Below are 15,598 nucleotides of genomic sequence, written 5' to 3' on the forward strand. Positions count from 1 at the left end.
AGGCATCATAAAGGAACTAAGTCATTTTCCTAAAATAATAATTTTAGGCTTGTTGCAAGGTGTGCTGGAATGTTAGGGCTTGGCAAAAGGACAGGTGGCAATGGACATTTCCCAAGTTTGGATCTTCAATCAAGACAACAAGCAGAGGAAAAGAAAATTGAAGTAAAGCTGGCATACGGTATTTATATTGATTTATCCCACATTACTAGCATTGCACACACTTAACCAGGAGTGCAGTCGTGTTTTATGCACACAATAAGGTAATTCTAAACAGAGACAATGATGTTCACCATCAAAAAGGAGGAGAAAAAAAACAAAAACACAGACTTGCAAAAGTAATGCAGTTTAATACATTTTGGAATCAACTTTGGATTGTTAGAAGAACCTTTCTCCTGTGCCACAAAAACGCTGAAAATTCAGTAAATGAATAGTCACAGGGCCAGGCTCCAGCTCTGCAGCCTCATACAAGTACAGGGAACCACTGCCACAAGGAGCAGATGTCTGGATAGGAGAAATCCCCTCATCTCTTGGGGAGTTCATCCCTGAGACAGGTCGCTGACGAGGCTGAGGCTCGGCATTATGAAACCAAGCCCTCCTCAATCTGGTGCTGGTGACAGTCCTGCACCTCATGGGTGGGGGGATCGCAAGGCTTCTGGAAGCCCCTCTCTAACCACGCTTTCTGTCATTGTATGGTTTCTGGACTGGGTCAATAAGTAAATACTACCTATGAATAAAACGATGATGTCTGATACACAGGAGAAGACAAGTCTCCTTAGATTTATGAATGAGAGGAAGCATATTTCCCTGTATTTTTACAAATCTCCATGATTTTTTAAATTAAAACCATTTACTGTAAAAAACAACCAAACACCAACAACAAAACTTGTCATTTGAGGGGGAAAAAAGTGCAGAGCAAATGCACCTAAATAGTATTTTGAAAGTATTTTATTAAAACTAGACAACGTTTATAAGATTCAGCATGTAACCTAAATTGTTTTTATGTTATGGTTCTCCCTTGGGCAGAGGAGTTTGAGTTTCAGATGACTGGAGATATTGCATGGCTGTCCTGGGCTGTCAGCCAATAAGTCTTTTCCCAGCCTGATCAAGTCAGTGAAAGTCATGCTGAAAAAAATAGTAGGAAAGAGCTTTTCTTCCTGCACAGCATTGATCAAGTTAACACCCTTCCTAGAGTTTCTTTAAAAAGACTGTTGTGGTGCTTCAGAATGGAAAAATGTATCCTGAATGTTAAGAGATGTCTTGTTATTTTTAAAACAGAACATGAAAATGCTCAGTAGAAAGCACACGGCACAGCCGTGTGTTTCACTGGCCTAAGCTAAGGACATAGCAAGAGAAGACTTAAGGCCCATATCTAACCCCGTATCCTGTCTCTGTTAGAGGCCAATGCTGGATCCCAACAAAACAGAGAGAGAGAAGCAAGCCATCCACCAGCACTTCCTTATCAGACTGTGCTACTTGCCACAGCACTCTCGGTATATTCACCAAGAACTAAACACACCAGTGATAACTCAACCAGTGTGCAATTTGGGGTCTAAACCATGTGTGTATCAGGATGTTGCCAGCACACCTGAAAGACAAATTTGCATGTTTCAGGACTAGGCTCGGAAGAAGAGGAATCACACTGCAATTGCATTCTGCATGCTGTTAAGGAAATGCTCATAGCTAACTCTGCTATTTAGAAGAAACACAAAATGCTTACAAGAGTACAGTGGTGCGCCTCTGTTAAATCAAGGCAGGTTTAACCAGGAAGCCTAGATAATTAGAATATTTTCTAGAGACAACTTAGCTCCTACTAACAACTGATAACAGAAAACAGAAAAATGTTTGATAGAATGAAGGTCCCAACCAGCCACGATTAAATGCTACAGCCATAGGCTTTCAGCTGTGAGACAGACTCTTCACATAATGCAGCATCCACTCTAGCAAAGCACATCTGCAGATATCAAAGAATGAAAAATATTATTTTCTTCCACATTACTTGAGTTTCTTCCAGTTTGTCCCAAACTCTTTGTATTTCACACATATAGTCTTAGTTGGAAGCCCAAGTTTAAAACATGCTTCTTGCTACAGTCAGGCATAGGAATGATATCCAAGATAACCAGATGTTCTGGAATGCTACAAAACAAGCACAGGTCAGTCTCTGTAGTGCTTCCTCCTTAAATAAACATAGACAGAAAAGAGAGGAGAGAAAATACTCTGTTAATGTCACTTGTGAGAAGTTTCAAATTCCCTCCTACCTCCAAACCTGACTTCTATGGAAGATCTTGCACACAGATGGTCTGCTCCTTGAAGGCCCAACACCAAAGTGTCCCAACAATTTGACCTTTGACAAGCTTCAGAGGAACTAAGAGCAGGGGGAGAGGCCAAAAATGGGTTGCAGAGCTGGTGTATTGCCCATAAGTATGAATAAATGTGAAGACAACCAGGGGTCAATGGCAAGCTGAGGCCATTCTCATCTGCAGACACCTTGTTAGCCTTTTGGGCTAGACGTTGACGCTTGGCCAAAATAATTTGGTAGACAGAACTGAGCTGCACCCAGAACATGGCGCTAAAGGAACAAGATACCTCTTTTTGCACTGCTGGAAGATTCTTCTGGAGGAAAATGAGCTCTTCCTGGTCTGCTTATAGAAACTTTCTCAGATCCATTTCATTTGCAGAAGTAAAGAAGGGTTTTAGAGATGATTGCTCCAAGCATGCAATGACTTTTACAGGTTGCCCCTAAAGACAAAGCTTTGGGCTTGCAACTTGCCCTCTAGAAATGGCACAGGGCGTGAAAAGCACATCCAGGTCACCTCTGGCCCAGCTCCACTGCCCAGAGGGTGAGCAGCCTGGGGACCCACCATCTATTGCAGGTTGGAGGTGAAGCCACCTGGAATTGACCCTCACTGCTGAGCTGAAGAAGGAAAAGTTTGGCAAGAGAAGGTGGCAGCAGCAGGAGAAGCAAAGCTTGGCTGTGCAAGGAGAGGCAGCTGGGGGAGGGTGAAGAGTTGAAGTGAGGCTGCAGGTTTGGGCAGATAGGAGCTGCTGGGAGTACAAAATTAACTGCTTGCGGCTGGGAGATGCAGAATTGATTTGAGGCTAGGAGCACACAGAAGGTGGGAAGTTGATGGAGCCAAAATTAATTGATGTGTGTGCAGAGCTACATAATTCACTGATGTGGAGATGTGAGAGTTGCATAATTTATGTAGGCCAGGAAGGGCACAAAATTAACTAATTGGGGTTTTGGTAGAAACCAGAATACTTTATGCCATTATGCCATTCTTTTGCAAGTTTATATAATTTCTTGTTGTTACCGCAACAGTTATGAAAGGGGTCTGAGTGCCCACACACTGAAGGGTTATGAGCAGTAAACATATGCAGCATTCTTCAGAGGAGCAACAGCATTCAAGAAAGCAAGATAATCATCAAATAATACATAGTATCATCAATAATAAAAACACACTTTAATTAAGAAGAAACTATTGCCCTTTGAAAACGAAATGCTTAAATTTTGTACTAATTAAAATAGAGTATTACTTCAAAATATATCACTGGAAAAGATAGATGGTTCAAAAAATGTGTATTTTGTGTGCAATTACGAAGATAATTATTTCAGGAAACAAAACTTAAATATGCAAAGCTAGGAAAATATTTGTGGTTCCTGTTAAGAATGAACCAGAATTAACCCCGGGGCTTCGCTAATTTTCTTCTTCTTTTCCTTTTCTTTTTTTTTTCTTTTTTTTTTTTTTTTTCCCCCAACATAGTTAGCTTTTTTCAAAGAATGTTTGGCCATTTCAGCAACTACACTGTCAAACAATGCAGGACTGAAACACTGCTAGAAGCACCCACAGCTGATGGGCTTTCTCTAAGATGGAAAAAGTAGCTTTCCTACTGACATTCTTCTTCAGTTACGTCTACATTCACCAACATTTTCTTGATTGGATCTTATAGCAAAACTGCATACATAACATAAATGTAACATCAGGAAACATAGTGAACACTGTCAAAAAGTTCAATAGTAAAATGCAGATTACATAGCAAAGCATAAGCTGCACAGTAAACTGCGTATTTAGGTGTGTAAGAGAGAGCAAGTAGGTTCAACAGGTAACAGAAGTTCATTTGGAAAATTAATGTTACCTCGTGTTCTCTGCTGCAATCAATCTCCACAAGTAGGAACAGATTTGTATATTAAATTTAAGACATTTCCTTTCAAGTATATACTTTTTTTTTTTCTTTTTCTTTTTTATTTTTTAAGCATAGAACCTGAAAAACGCAACTAGAAGTTTATTCCTACCTTTGGAGTCCATTTGGATTAGATCACAGATACAAATGAAAGAACTGGAAATAACAGAACAATCTGTTTCCTTTGTAACTAAATCCTCCCAGCTTGAATTAACAATTGCTATTTATGAACCCTGGTTATGGTCCCTACTTACATGGACTCCTGAACATAAGAAGTACTTTATATCTTCTAATCTAATTTAGTAATGCAAATCTTTTTACTTTCATCATTACAGTATTTAAACATATGTAAATCATTTAGAAGTAAGTCATGTTCCTCTTGTGAGATCCTTTTAGTGTTCTTTGACACATCAGGACAGATGTGTTGCAAGCGAGGAAAGTATTGGGGTAAGAGATAGGCCAAGGAAGTGAATTTGTTAACTACAATGAAAGGATCTTCTGGAGCCATCATATTTCATCTCGAAGGAGCAAATTCAGCTCCTGTAAAGACGCTTTAACTATATTTCAAGACTCAGCTCCATGTGTGAAATTTTCATTCTTACTTTGTGCCAGGGGCGGTCAAGATTCCAGTGCAATATCACAGAATCACAGAATGGCCCGGGTTGGAAGGGACCTCAAGTATCATGAAGCTCCAACCCCATGCCTGGCAGGGCCACCAAACTTCCACATTTACTAGATCATAGAATATGCCAGGAAACACTTAGAATTTTGGGATCTTCGAAAGTTTTGGGTGAGGAAATTTCATCTAAGCTCTTTAAACAGGCAGCCGGAACCTTTGTGCAACCATGGATTAATTAAGCAAAATTAGAAGGCACTAAGGAGAAAAGGGGGAAAGAGAAAACATTTGTGTCAATATTATGCACTTGAAAACCATGGTCCTGGGGAGATCTAAATATTACTGCTTTGCAAGGTTTTTCTTCCCCCTCCATCTGGCATGAGCTTATTCAGGAGGCAACACTGCGCATTGCTGTTTCAGGTGACACACTTATGTGCCATGTCACAAGGCTGGAGTCTTGTAATCACAGGCTCCTGAGTCAAGCGATACTGCTCTTTTCTTGCCAATAGCCCCTTTCCTCACACTCTTCCTCCTCCCCACCTTCTTCCTCCTGTGCCAATGTCTGTCACCACCATCAGCACATGCCAACATCTCTAACCAGTTCCCCTCTTTGATGACTTGTTTGTTGGTCACCACCCTTGTACTTCTCCCAAGATTTGTGCAGATTATTCTCAGCTCTCATTACACAATATCTACAGTTGCACTTGGGGTGGAGTAGTTTTCTTCCTTAGCTTGCACTATACTCACCATTGTAAAATCTCATTTGCAGACAGAATTTTATTAGATATTACTGGAGACTAGTCCCTGCAGAATGCTGCATTCTCTTTTTATCAGTCCCTACAGAAAGTCTTTACATTCTACATAGATTTCTAAAAATCAGGCTATACAACCCTTCTGTCATGTCAGTCTTGCTCAAGACCCGGAGCATTGTGCAAGTTGACAAGAAAAGACATGATACATTTGACAGCAGGTGTTCAAGAAGAATGTGCACTATCAAGTGGCAGTGAGCGCAGCGTGAACATTTTACTCAGGCATTAACCATAATTATTAATTACAGGCAGAGCACAAATATACAGTTTGATACACCGACTAATAGTAAAACAGTCTGAACAGGGGTACAGTTTATATCATCCCAGTCAAAAGCAAGATGAAGCAATACGGAGTTAACCATCTGAAAAATAAGACTGTAACCCACCCCTGTCTGTTAAGCAAATGTCCCTGCCCATGTAGGATTCATCACTTTTTCTTATCATCCAGGTGTAACATCAGTAGCTTATCTTTTTGCTCCAACCACACATTTTTAGCTGTTTACAGTTTGTGTCATCAGCAGAGAAGAGAAACTTCTCCGTGTAATTCACTGCATGCTCTGGAATGGCTCTCTTTTCTAGCTACCTAGAGGAAACAACACCTTCAGCTGTCATTACTCATCAGTTCCAGAAGGCAGAAAAATAACTAACTCTTATTTTCTTATAGAACAAAACTTGAGAAAAGAACTGCCTTGACTCAGTGGAAACCATTGGTGTTCCCAATTTGAACAATATACCCCACTTCTGCATGTTTCACAGCACACCAGCCATTTTCACCAATGGTGGGGATTTCACATGGATGTGAGCATTACCTCAATAACTGAGTGCATCAAGCAGTGCATCAAGAACGCAAAAAATTTTCAGAGTTGATGTGAAAGCACATTCAGCTTACTTGTCCAAAGCATCCACAGCTTATGATTTTGAGATACTTCTTTTCCCCCACATGTGCATTCAGATGCAGAGAAAGTCCTGCTTCAGGCTGGGTCTCTAATCCCCACAACTGCATTACCACCACACAACGCTGCCTGAGTCTGGCATCCACACCACAGCCCTGGCCTCGCTGCCAAACAGTGGGGTTTCTTGCTGCTCCAGGCTGGAAGTAAATGTGCTTCTGCCTTTGGGGATGTGGCACTGAGAATGTAGTGCCAGGGATTATTCATTTGCCTTATCTTGTCTATGCAGCTCAGTGTAGAGGCTTCTGTGCCCTCCTGCCTCCTCATAAGCGTGCTGGGGGCACGTGGAGATCAGGCAGGAGGAACAGGGACAGCTTGCAAGGCTTACACCTCATTGCCACCTAAACAAAGTGCTTGCTAAAGCTGGGAACAGCTGAAAACCTGTGCAAAACAAGCAAAAAACCCCACTGCTCTTGTCATTTCAAACCTGTACAGAGCTGGACATACTAAAATATCCTGATCTTTTTTTAATCAGAGGAACATCTCTGTCCCAAACTGCTGTGCATCACAGTCCTGACGCAGACAGAGTTTGATTAATATAGCTAAATTAAGGGGAACCGTAGAGAAAGAGGGCTTGAGGAGACTTGTTCCTTGCAGCAGTGAGACCATGTAAACACAACTGTAAGGAACAATGTGCTCCTTGGCCCATGCAGACAATACCAGTGCACGTTTTTATGTGTTTTTGTTCAGATAGGATTAAAATATCTCAAGAAATGGAGTTTCAATCACTTCTCTTGGCAGAAACATCTGCAGGCAGATATTCTGCAGCTGCAGAACTAGTATCTCTATGCTTTTTTTTTCCCCCTGATATTTCAAACAGTTAAATTGGCCAGTTGGCACAGCTTACTGCGGTGCTCCTTGGGAGCCAAGCTTTGCCCAGGCCTCGATCTATAAAAGTCTAAACCTGTCAGCAACACACCACATTTTCAAAGCAATAAAAGCAGTGCAAATCCAAGCAACCCTACTGATATGATTCCAGATACTCCACTTTATTACGATGGAAATTCAGCTCGAAATTGAACCTCTTAAAAGTATTCAAAGACGTGCAGACTCTGACAGCAGAATCAGGCTTCTTTGCTCTGTGCAGTGAACATCACCTCAGAAAAACTGAAGCAATTCAGCAGATTCTCTACAATCAGACTACCTTCTGGACAACCTAATGCAAGTTTTCAAGTGATGAACTATACAGAAAAAAAGAAAGAAAAAAAGAAAGTGCCTGGTCTTACTTCCTCTCCTCATTCCTGTCCTTGTGCCAGTGCAGGACAGTAGGATCCCAGCGCAGGGCTGTAGCTCTGGCTTCCTTTGCAAAGGGAACTTCAACCACAAGGTCTCGTTCTCACCTGTTGCAAATCTTAATGCAGTGCTGTGAGGAGAGAGGATGTCCTGAGCTTTGGCTGCTGTCCCACAACTTCAGTAAGAAGCAGTGCTAAGACTTGGCCACTTGATGGGCCACACAGAGAGGTTTTGATATGGAGAAGGAATTGTAACTCCTCTTCCTGTCCTCTAAACACGATGCAATGCTTCTTCACTGGTTTCTGATACAATAATTTGCAATGAAGTTAACTAAAGGAAAAAAAAAAAACCACCGAAATCTATAGTCTGTGAATAAGCAGTGCAACACACCCTCTTCAGTGTATGTTTACATAAGGGAGTCCTCCATGCTCCCATTTAAGAGGTGCAAAACCTCAGGAATGTCAGCTCTTTTTTTCTCCTCCCCCTTTTTTGGGGGGTGGGGGTTTAATAAAAGAGCCCCTTCAGAAAAGATAACAATTACATGTAATGGAACCTGGAACCAGACTCTTTTGGCAATTAATCACCCAGGAGCCGTTGCAATCCTGCAGGCTGTTTCTGACAGATTTTGAGAGCTTTACAGGAATCACTGGGATAAGATGTGCCTGGGCTGGCTCCTGACAGGGACTGATCATGTACAAAGTGGGTTGTTGGTTTTGGGGCTTTTTTAGTTTGTATATTTATACAGACGCACACCTATACGCACACACACACACAGCCGCATGCGCCCATATGCACATCTATACGGAATTCTTCCTTTACATACACGGAACAACTGCAGAACTCATTATTAGCCCAAAGGCAGAAAAAGAAAGGAAGAAATTAAAAAAAAAGAAAAGAAAGTCTTTTCTTCCTCTTAGCAAAGATGAGCTATCCATCACTTAACAGAGATACTTCCTGTTTTGAAGCAGTTGGGAAGGCATGACTTCCAACCCAAATACTTGGCTTGGCAAACTATTCCTGTGTTGACAGATGCTTTTATAACCACTTCATTCCACCTGAAGTTTCAGCATAAAAGGAGGTGGGTTTTTTCTTTTCTCATTCTCTCTCTCTTTTTATTTATTTATTTATTTATTTAATTTCTTTTTTCTGAGGGAGGAGAAAGGGAAAGCAGAAAGGAAAGAGAAGGGAAGTAAAAGGAAGGAAAATACCACAATTATAACAGCTGGATGACAGAGGTTAGCATAGCTCTGACAGATGTTACCGTATAACCTTATAATGACATGCTGGAGAGAAAAAAAAAACAACACAACACAAAACTTGTTCCTTGTAGGAAAGAGAATTTTGAACTCCTGCCAAAATATTACAATTCACTTCAGAAGCTTTTGAAAGTTGTAACAACGATCTACCGTATAACACAATAGTTTTCCATACATAACCTATGGCTTTAGATTACCATCACTCTGACAGAATAAATTACCAGCACTGGATGAGATTCTTTTCAGAGGAACAACTCCTCCTCAAATGACAAAACACACAGCACAGCAGCTCCATCAGGATCTGCCTAGCAGCACGTTTTCATCTTCTATGTTCTGTTTTCATAGGATTCATTAGCACTTCTCAGGACTGAATACTTCAGTGCGTGACAAGCAGCAATAAAGATGCATTGCACATGAGAAGATATATCTGTAAAGTTGCACGATCTACTTTACATAACCTTTTGTCGCTATCAGTTTCTGTACTGCTTACACCTGGTTACTTTGGTGACTATCCTACCACAAAAATCTTGAACCCTTTCCCTGGCTTAAGACCAAATTTTACAGACCTGTCTAACAAACTACACATAAATAAAGGGTGAAAGAAATGTTCACAGACTGAAATTGGTATGTGAAACAAGCTGCATCTGAAGAAACAGATCAACAGAGTGGGAAGCAATATCACTGAAACAATTAAAAAAGCAGATACAAAAGGCAATCAATGGCTTTCCACCGTTACAGCCAACACTGTGGCAGAAATAAAGAAATAGATCATGTTTTTCATTATTTGAAATATGCTCTTTTACTATCACAGCTCTGGAAGACCATTTGAAGTAACAAAGTAGATGCCAGTCCCACTAGCGGTCATTCAATGGAAAAGTCATTCAACTTGTAGAGAGAATAAAGTCACAATATAAGAAACACTACTCATTTGTGTTTGAAATTGGAAACAATGGTGATTTCTTCTTTAAAACCTGTCTCAACACTTTTTTTTCAACAAGTTATGTAGTGAAACCAACAAACGCTGTTTGTAATCCCTTTCTTGGAGAGGTTCAGTCCTTACTAACACACACACATTGGGTACAATCCAGCTGCCTGGTGCCACTTGATACCAACCAATACACTGAAGATACCTCCCCAAGCTCAGCATGTATTGTCAGTGAGGTCTTCTCACTGATAAGGTGGAAGCTGTTGGCCAGCAGGAGCCTGATGAGCTCAACAAATAGCACAAACAGTTCCCTTGTCATGCTTTCAGTGCAGGAACATCCAGAAAACACACTCCATGATTTAAACTTGTCTGATAATCCAGATGTCTGAACGCCAGCAAAGCCCTCTCACTCTTCCAAAAGATTGCATGCTAAACTAAACAGTTTTTAGTTACAACTTGTGAAGAAATTATATGAGTATATAACGTAGAAAAGAAGCTGCTCATCAGCATCCCTGAAGCAGAGGGCACAAAGCAAAGCATCGGGTGCTGTGGGACATCTAGCAGCAGACATACAACAAAAGACTTTAACCACAGCCACACAGTTGAGGAGCCCTGTTGGGGCCAGAGGAGAATGTCAAGTAACCTGGGCTGTTTGGGAACAGCCAGACGCTGTCCCAGAGGACACCACAGCCATAGCAGCACAGGTGACATGGTACCAGAGGCTGAGAATGTGTGGGAAGTACAAAAGAATCACACGCTCAACTACAGGATCTCTGAGAGCAACGTGCCCGGATATTAATGCAGTCAAGAAAGACCCTCATTAAGAACAGCAGTGCACTGGCTGGGTCAGAAGCCAAGATACTCTGCTTCAAGAAAAGGCCCTGGCAGACATGCCTTCTCTTATTATTGTAAGCAGACAATCACTGACTTCCTCCACACGGATAGAGGAAGACAATTTGGTGGTTTTCTCCCTCAAACAGGCAGAAACCACTCCATGTGCTGATCTTAGAAACTAGTGAGTGGCGCTGAGTTTATATAAATTACAGTGCTTACTGTGGCTGTCAGCTGCAAGTGACAAATACTGCTTGGACTTCAGGATTAAAACGTGTATTTTCTAGTTATTAGGCCTGAAGCAGTGTTGATAAAAGTCCTGAAATCAGTTTAGAGGTCTGCCAAATGCTTATAGATCCTAACAGATGTGAAATACTGAATGAAAAGCTTTGGTGTCAATCAACCCACATTTTTTTTCCATACACTGTCAATAGTTACCACAAACAAACATGAGATCCCTCACTATTGCCCATATACCTTTCTCCTTGAATGTCTCCTGTTTAGTTAAGTCACCCATAACATCCATCTCCAAGCACTTTTTCGAGAGAGGAATAATTTTGTTCAGCCCCTATTCCATCTTCTAGCATCAGTCAGAAGGCATTCCTGCCATGGCAGACAGTCTGGCATCAGATCTGGCTTCATTCTTACCATATATCCTAGATATTTCCATCTTTGTTTCTGGATAATTTAAGAGATTAAGTCTTGTTCAACTCCTTGAAAAATCTCAGTATTTGTTATAAATTCATTTAATACCCACTATTGCCCTAAGGTATTTACTCTCAAAAGCTTTTAGACTCTGTCTGTACCCTTGGTGGATTTCCAACTTTTGCATCCATCTATCTGTTAAGGTAGAAACAAAATTCCTGTGGAAAACTCAGAGATCAGTTTTAAATCATAGATTATCAACATCTAGATCTTCTTCATGCTGGTAAATGTGGCTTCTGTCTTGCCGATACATATTATTAATTCTTTCTAGGCATCCTGTTAGTTCTCACCTTTCTGCCATGCAACGTGAAGATGCCTGTTCTGCATATGACTTGTTTTTATAACACATTAATGGAGCTGAAAATTGCTGCAGTTCTTGTAATATCATTATGTCTATTTGGGTTTTAATGGTTTTTGTTGCTTTTTTTTTTTTTTTTTTCCCTTTGTGCATGAATGTTTGCTGGTTGCCCAAAAAACAACCTACCTGCGGTTTCTAACATAACGCATGTTCTACTAGAGCCAACCTTTTTTCTTGTACTTCTTCCTAGTTAAAAGAGCAGTGATTCCAAATAGCAAAAGTGAAATACTGTACAACTACTTTACACCACTGTCTGCAGGAAGGAATATTCATTCTGTCACTACATACTTTGAGCAAGTAAGCTTCACCTTGAACTAAAGCCTTGATGAGGCAATTACTTCTCGTAACGTATCCTGTCATTTCAAGATGTTACAGACTCAATCCTGATGGACAAAGTCAAATATTATCTTGGAGTATAATCTAGTTTATAGAACATGGGGGTTGTTTCAGATGAGTTATGCTGGGGATTAAACCTGATCAGCACATGATCATCCTTTTGCTTGTTGAACTTCAATTGCATTTTTTCTGCCTGAAACAGCATAGGAAAAGACTTTTTTTACCAATAAAAAAGTACATTATCACACTAAACACCGTAGTAGTTTAGGCTTTAATTTCTGTGTGTGTGTGTGTGTGTGTGTAATGAAACCTTTTCTACTGACTCCATAGTTAAAAAATTCAATTATTTTTACCCATGAAGACTTTCAACATTTTCTGGGGGCTGTAGATTTAAAGCTTTCCATGTCTTTAGTTTTTGTATCATGTCTTGCACTACTCAGCTGTTTAGTACTATCACTGCTTATTTTCTTTTTGTTATTAACATATGGGCTTTTTTTCTTTAGCAGGTATCCTGAAGGGTATAAATGTGCTGGTAAATTGTTTTCCATTTGTTTGAGTGCTCATTTATGCTTCCTTGATAAGATCAGCAATGCATCTCTCTCTTATGTTCTTATATTGCATATACTTGTGAATACCTAGAAATTTATGTAGCTTATAGGGCTTATTTTTTTTTCCCCAATAAAGTAACAATGCTTGAATAGTTATTTTGTCCAATTTTCTCAACTCTTACATTTACAAACCTACTGCTTTTTCTTAATGCTTGAAAGTCTTGAAAAATACACTTACTGTGCAAGCACCAAAACTGCCAGGCAGAAAGGACCAAAGCCACACTTAGCAATGCTGAGCTCTTTAGGTGATTTCATTTTTCAAAGAGGCTTCCACGATAAGTGTTTTGGGAGTAGTCTCCTTCCATTTATAGGTGTTCAAATAAGTGAAGCATCCTAAAGAAACAAGCCTGTACTTCGTAGGAATGGACATTTTTGAAACCTTCAGCAATTTCAAAGCATAAATACTTCAGTTACTGCCATATCTAAGCTGTACATCCAGTGTCACAGAACCTCACTCTTTCAGCATTGGGGAACTGTAATGTACTAAGAAAGCAGAAATAATGCTGGATGGTACCATCATCTAAAAGAAGCTCTACAGTTTTCCTGTCAAACTTCATTGGTGAGTTACTGCTCATTTGTAAAGTGGAAACAGGAAATAAAAATCAGTTCAGTGTTCATAGCAAAGGTCTTCCCAGAAGTCAAAGGTGTTTGATCCTGAAAATTTATTAGATCGCTTGCTTGGGAGTCACTTCAAACTACTAGATTTATCTTGGGCACTAATCATTGTTTAGAAATAGGTTTGAACTGCTGTCAGTTGAACAGAAGCATTTGATTACTTCATCTGACATTATGTAGTAATACTCAGAAGGTGCCATACAGGCATGCAAAGTACCTTTTAATACAGACAGTAGCACAGTTCAGGATACACTTCAGGAATAACATGCCCAGAGCTTGATGTTGCCCAAAGGCAATGTGGCTTGTAAGGAGACACCTACCTTTACTCTCCGTTGATTTAGATTTCCCTAAGCATTTGCAAATTGCAGGAGCTGTAGCAATATCTTATTTTAAGATTATTTAACTTACTTCTCAGTGATATCAATACTTAAGGCTGACAACTTATGATGAGATAATTTATAAGATTACCCTCTGAAAACGGACAATTCTTGAGCTCTAGCATTAGCAAAGGAATGTAAGGAAAACAAAATTCTATTTCACATTAGTAGCTACATTTCTAACAATGAGATACTCACAGCTCTTGAAATTTCCCCCCACAATATTCTTTAGTTTTCAAAATTAATCACACGTTCATTCTTCAAGTTTCTGAATCCACGAAGCTGTGCTTTGGCTGAAGGCCAAGATATGCAGAAGCAAACATTTTAAGCAAGCTGCTCTGATGGAAAAATCAGAGTTTCAAATTCTTTCTGAGGATGCAAAGATTTAATGTTCTTTGTACCAACAGCATATGCAAGAAAAAATCAGTCTATGGGAAGTCTGCGTAAGGGAAGTTCAGCATCTCTCAAGAGAAGAACCAAAACAAGAGCAATGACTGAAGCCAGGAGAATTGCATGCATGTTCTCTAAAGGCTTGTGCACTTTCACAGAATGTAGATTTGGCATAAACTCAAGCTCAATGAAGAACCGCCACAGTCACAGTCCCCGTGAAAACAGTACACCAAACTACACACACCCTCAAAAGAAGTTCCCTCCCTACAGACTTCATGGGGAACAACAATGGACCTTAACAGAATAAAAAAGTCCTTTGTTGGCTGACATCAGTTACAAAAATGATCCTATCCTGAATTTATCACACATCAGATAGCAACAAAAGTGAATCACATTGGTCTAAATTAGTTTTTTTAACACAGACCACATTGCAGTTACAAGATGCCAGTGACCCTAGAAGAACTTAATGAGGACAGGAGAAGTGGTATACACAGAAGCAAGAAAATGCAGAAACATTAAGCATTCTATGGTGATATAAAGGATGGAGACCAGTACAAAATCATTTTACTGTAGATTTCCAAGAGGAATAATGAAGTTGGCTATGGAACACCTTCCTACACAATGGTAGGAGCTTCAATTCTTGAAACTTTAAAACTGAACAGTCTGCTAAAAAGATTTCTGCAGACAACATACCCGTATCACACACAGCACATGATGACATTTCCCAGCAGTTACCCTTTTTATCTGCACTTCAACATTTTATTTTCAATGCAGAAAACAGGAAACAATTTGATTCCAACAGGAATTACTGAAGAGATTTCTTTGTGATGTAATTTCTCTCAGAAAGAGTGCTGACAATGAATTAGAAAAACATATTTAAAACATAAAAATGAAGATCGTTAAAATGTAAGCTGAAATAAGTTGCTCCCCAGATAGAGTTAAGGATTGCGAACATCAGATTTTGACACAACTACAACTTCACATCTGACCAAGGTAAGTTAAAAAACAGTGGTGGATGAACAATTTAAATCTTCCTCTGCAAAAGACACCTGGCTTAACATCTCTTTTTTGAAGGCTGATCTTTCAAAGACAACACTTGCACATAACAGAGAACACAGTTTCAAAACATCATAAATGTAGCCACAAAGCCGCTGGCATTAGCAAGAAAGAAAAACAAAAAATGCCTCGCTACAGTAACCTATAGAGATGGGTGTTAGCATCTGCTCTCGGGAGTTATCTCGGCAAAGCACACTGACTTTGCTGTGTCAGTACTCAGATCTCCACAGATTGTGTACTTGTTTCTGGAAAACCTGCACAGAAACTAACCTGAGTGTTTCATAACTTTGAGGATTTTTGACCTTCTGGAAGACTTACTGGCCAACAAGACCGCCGCTGGAATCTCCAAGAGCA

At 40.0% G+C, this 15,598-nt stretch overlaps 1 protein-coding gene across 2 annotated transcripts in view; it reads right to left on the reverse strand.

The window, feature by feature from the left end:
• The window catches only part of SPATA5 (spermatogenesis associated 5), a 191,078-nt gene that overhangs the window by 35,761 nt on the left and 139,719 nt on the right, over nt 1–15,598 (reverse strand). The gene's annotated exons all lie outside the window — the stretch shown is intronic.

Source organism: Coturnix japonica, chromosome 4 (genome assembly GCF_001577835.2).
Source record: "Coturnix japonica isolate 7356 chromosome 4, Coturnix japonica 2.1, whole genome shotgun sequence".
In the NCBI taxonomy this organism is placed as follows: domain Eukaryota; kingdom Metazoa; phylum Chordata; class Aves; order Galliformes; family Phasianidae; genus Coturnix; species Coturnix japonica.